Source organism: Montipora capricornis, chromosome 14 (assembly GCF_036669925.1).
Source record: "Montipora capricornis isolate CH-2021 chromosome 14, ASM3666992v2, whole genome shotgun sequence".
Classification (NCBI taxonomy): Eukaryota; Metazoa; Cnidaria; class Anthozoa; order Scleractinia; family Acroporidae; genus Montipora; species Montipora capricornis.
Window position 1 is genome coordinate 44,476,005 of NC_090896.1, and position 5,000 is coordinate 44,481,004.

Sequence of the window (5,000 nt, forward strand, 5' to 3'; positions counted from 1 at the left end):
ACGACAAATTGGACGGCGAAGTCCTTTTTGGGTTCCTTTGTTTTGCTTGAACAATTCAGCGCAAGGAAAAAACATCTCACTTTGGTTATAACCAGGAACCTGTTCTGCTTGGGCTTTCTCGTCATCAATATGACCACTTGTGGATGGCTTTTCCTTATCGACTGACCCAGTCTCTTGCATTTGCTCAAACTGTGACACGAGCTTTGTGCCAAAAAATACCTTTGGATCAGTATCAGTACAAGTTTTCAAGTGGCAGAAATGATTAAAAGCATTCCACGCATTGTCATTGCATAATTTTGTTAATCAGTTAGAGGGTTAAGTTGAGTGTTGTGTAAAAGAAACGTACCCGATTTGCCGTTCACTTTGATAGAGCGCGACTTCGCCGCTTTGGTGTCTCCCTGTCACTTGATTCGTCCGCCTTCGTTTTCGCGGGAGGTAACTTTCTTTTTAGTCTCCGTGCTTCGTCAAGTTGCTGGACAGTAGGACTTACTTGAATTGTTGGCACGGCGTCATCCTTCAGTTTAAGTCTGGAAGCAAACCCAGCCAATTTCGCCCCCATACCGTGGTAGCACTCTGGAGAAAAATGGTTACTGCAGATGTGCCCAGATCCTGGCTGCCAGTTATCGTCTCTTTTCGTTAGCACGAACTGAATCCATTGTTGCCGTAGCCGGTCATTTTTCGGAAATTGATGCAAACTCACGTTTTGCGCATTGGTGTTATTGCAAAACATTACTACACAGCGCTTCCCGGGGTCTCTCTTTTTCTTGCTTCCCTTTGGATCACCGGCCTTTTCATTTCCCGAGTCCATCGCGGAGACACTTGTAACCTCTGAACTGGGTTGTAACTTAAGCTTCAGTTATTAAAAGGCTCGTCCAAACTTCCACATATCACGTCTCACATGACAATAAAAAACTTACATACATTCATCCGTTTCGCGCAATCACTCGTTTGCATTCACTGTGTTTATTTGGGCTTTTATTAATTCACATTATTTATATTGAAAATATCTGTCTTCCATTTTTAAATGCTACACCTTGCCGGCTTAATTAAAGACACGATAAAAAGTTCATCTCTTCAATCAATAGTCCCATCGACACAATCATTAAAGCCGATCGGCTTGCTTATGTGTCGTCTCATATTTTGCTAAAACATTTCAGAATGTACAACTTAGATCTTCGTTGATGTAAAAAAATTAATGGTCTAAGCAATCCGTGCTTTACTGCCGTTATACTTTGATAGCAAACTACTACTATGGCTTTCTATGGCATTATGTATGTTACAATGTTTACATTTATCTTTTAAGAAGTTTTGACCTTCGTCGGTCAATTCATTTAATCCGTGGTTGACACATGCGACAAAGGATAAATAATGAACGTGTTTGTGCCTCATCACCGCTAATTTTTATTAGACGGCATCCAACAGAAGTTTTGTGTGCGACTTGTACGCGACGCAAACCGAGGGATTTGATCGGACTGCTCCATTTCTTACACACTTATGACGTAATGACCACACGTGGCATCAACCAAAAGCGTTTTCAAAATAGCCGCCAAACGATCGTGGAAAAAATTCCTATTTAATTAGCTTTTTGCTTATCAAGTCAAACTTTCGGCAAAAAGCAAGTATTTATACGAAGGGCTAATCAAATCGACGATAAAAAATATACGATTTTTTTCCGTCAGTTGCCCTTTAAGCTCTGAGATTATCTACCCGGATTCGTTCCGAAATACAAACCCAAAGTTTGAAATATTTTATAATCATGACGACAAAATGAGAATAAAAAAGACCCGGATATTGTTTTTAAGGAGAAGGTAAAGAGCACAAATGACGTAAAACAACAACAACAACAACAACAACAACAACAGACAAACAATTGGCTAACAAAAAAGGCTCCATCTGTAGGCCCACACGTTGAGTTTTGTCACATTTTTTGGCCGACCTCTCCAAAATAAAGGCCTGAGCAAGAGGCTTCAACATTTGCTTCAACATCCGTTCGATACCGTTGAACGATGTTGACTGCTGGCAAACGCTGGCAACTCATCATCAACATTTGATTCATCAAAGCTTCACGAGAGGCCTGGTATTCAGTCTCAGGCTGCAGCCGCGGTTGTTACTATAGATACGGACATGGATACGTCATTGAGAGAACGATTAGTTCGCACGCGCATACCCAGCATTGATGAAAAACTTGGCCAATCGGTCTCGACAACCTCATTTAACATTGGTGATAACAAAAGAAATGTTGAATGGTTGTTGAAGCAAAGTTTAACGCTTTGAAAGTCATTCGACACTTCGATTACGGTTGAGGGGGGGGGGGGGGAGGGAGAACGGGGAAGGGGTGTGTGGGGCAAACGCTTTCAAAATTACTGTCAAGTTAACAAAATCAAACGGATGTTGAAACAAATGTTGAAGCCCTTTGCTCGGGCCTTAACGTTGCAGATTTGCAGAGAAAGGGAAAGAAATAAACAAAACTTGGAATTGCACGTGCATAGTCATTCATTGTTTTTCTCATTGAATAATATTGTTTTTGTGGCGTTCAAATTGACGTATTGACGCATTGTCGTTAACGTCTTTTTCCAAAATGGCCGGCATTTAGATATTCTTTTGTTTATATTCAAATTAGACCTTGATGCCTCGTTCAAGGCAAAATATTCTTTTGAATTTTAAGCTTAAGAACGAGGCATCAACGGCTAATTTGAATAAAAACAGAAGAATATTTAAGTGCCGGCCATTTTCGAAAACACTGGTAGCGGGTACAAAAGGCGGGTACAAAAGGCGGTTTTTCCTTGATGTCATCACTGTCATGTCATGCTGTCATGTCATGCTGTCATGTCATGCTGTCATGTTGGTGTATTCCAAGAAAATGGTTGCAATTCACCCAAAGATCTGTCAATAGCACCATTCGATCTTCTACTAACAACTTTAAAACACCATTATTCACATAATTACATTCACCTAGGAATTGGTTGCAAACCATCCATATCTCGTACCTACTACGGAAGCTTGTAGGTACCATCCGGGTTGTTGAAAATCCGACAACAAAATTGTGAAATCCGACATCCGAGTTGTAAAATCTTACATCTGAGTTTTGAAAATCTGACATCCGACTTGTAAAAATCCGACATCCGACTTGTTGAAAATCCGACATCCGACTTGTAAAAATCGTTGTTGTGTCTTGGAACGTGATTTCCTTCCCTGCCAACTTTATAGTTGGGTGGAAGTTCTTCGCTTGTGCAATGAACAGGTTGATTTCCTGTTTATCTACGTCCCATATTGAGAAAACGTCATCAATGAAGCGTTCCATATTGTTAATTTAACTTGGCTCTGTAGGATTCTCACAACTCGAATGTCGGATTTTTACAACTCGGCTGTCGGATTATACAACTTTGTTGTCGGATTTTCAACAACTCGGATGGCACGTACAAGCTTCGGTATTACCGTACACGATATGACTATGCGACTAGGTTTGAATCGAATTCGTGTCTTTAGACTTCTCCAGTGTTCTCTTCCGTAAATGACAGCACATGCAGTTTTCGTGACGTCATAGGTCTGTTGGGTTCTCGCGCAAAGAAGTGAATGATATATTTAGCAATTATTCTACGAGGGCGCGCTGGATATGAAATGATATATAAAGATCCCAACATCACAACTCTTTTATGTTGAATTTATTTGGCCATTTTTTCTCGGAGCCGCAAAACTGTGTATTTGCTGCTGTGTTCATTGACCATATTTGGTAGTGCATGTATATGAGCTGATAACCTGTGTCCGGTAAGCCAATGAAAATGCTGGAAATGTGATATCCGTAGTTCAGTTTTTAATAAAATGAGATAATCATTCAAAAGCGTGATATATAGGGCACTCGATCATAGTCCATTACTGAGCGATCTGAGATTAAAAAAAAAAAGATCAGAATAACCGTATTATTTTTTTGGCAATTAACATGTTAATAGCTGTGTTTCATGATTACTTGAGTACGACAACATCTTATTCCAAAATTTTATTTCACCTGCCAGTTCCACCTGCAATTTAATCAACTGAATGTTGATTATGTGAAAAATGTCTTACCTTTCTGGACTTTAGCAGCATTTTGCAGTGCTGTGAAGAAAATGAATAATCGTAGTTAAAATTTCATAAGATTTATTCAGGACAGTGGGCGGAAACCGAAAATCGAGAAAATTTGAATATTACGATGAGTTCGAAACTAGATGTCGAAATAACTTTGTTGAAGTCTAACTTATTTACATATTTTTAATGAATTTTCGCAACATACTGGACAGCATCATGATTTGAAAGCGCATGTTTTGTATAGTCGATGTTTGAAATTTGATAGGAAAATTCACACTACCAAAAAAAATTATCTGAAGAGCACATTTAATTTATAAAGTTTGCATAGCGCCTCGGGTGGTAAAATTTACCAGCCAACAAAAAATGTTAATACTTCATTTTTTTCAGTTCCCGTAAGTTTGCGTTAACTTTCATTTTCTGAACGCAATAAATGCGGCATTCTAATCTTTTGTTTAGCAACTTATTCACTCCGATAAGAGCCGCTCTCCGCCTCTATGGACCGCACATGTGACATTGTGATGTCCTATGACATCACAAAAACTATAAATTTGTTGATTTCTTTAGTGTCTTCATTGGCAGTGCAGATGGCAAGGACAACTAAAATTATTTCTCTAAATATTGATTTTCCCAACCACTGCTGTCAGGAGCCCATGGGTTCCTGCTACTGTTTAAATCGGCAATTTCTTCACCCTTTTAGGAATCGCGACTTTTGCATTATGTAGGAACATTTTCAAGAAAAAAAAAATGATCTTATGATCGTGATAAAAAGCACGCAACGTGAAATTTATTTTCTAGCGGACCCATCATGGGTAAAGTTTGTTATTGGGTTTTTACCCTACTCCGAGAGGTTTTTCTCCGGGCTCTCCAGTTTTCCCCTCTCCTCAAAAACCAACATTTCTATAGTAAATTACAATTCGATCGGATTGAGGGCAATATTG

The 5,000-nt window shown here is 39.2% G+C and overlaps 1 protein-coding gene and 1 long non-coding RNA gene across 2 annotated transcripts in view; both read right to left on the reverse strand.

Moving 5' to 3' along the window:
- The window catches only part of LOC138033763 (tubulin polymerization-promoting protein family member 2-like), an 85,520-nt gene that overhangs the window by 63,212 nt on the left and 17,308 nt on the right, over positions 1-5,000 (reverse strand). The gene's annotated exons all lie outside the window — the stretch shown is intronic.
- Positions 1-5,000, reverse strand: part of LOC138033765 (uncharacterized) — a 25,811-nt gene that overhangs the window by 18,993 nt on the left and 1,818 nt on the right. The window contains exon 2 of the long non-coding RNA XR_011128662.1: positions 4,063-4,092. This is a non-coding gene — a long non-coding RNA (uncharacterized lncRNA). The remainder of the gene's footprint in view (positions 1-4,062; positions 4,093-5,000) is intronic.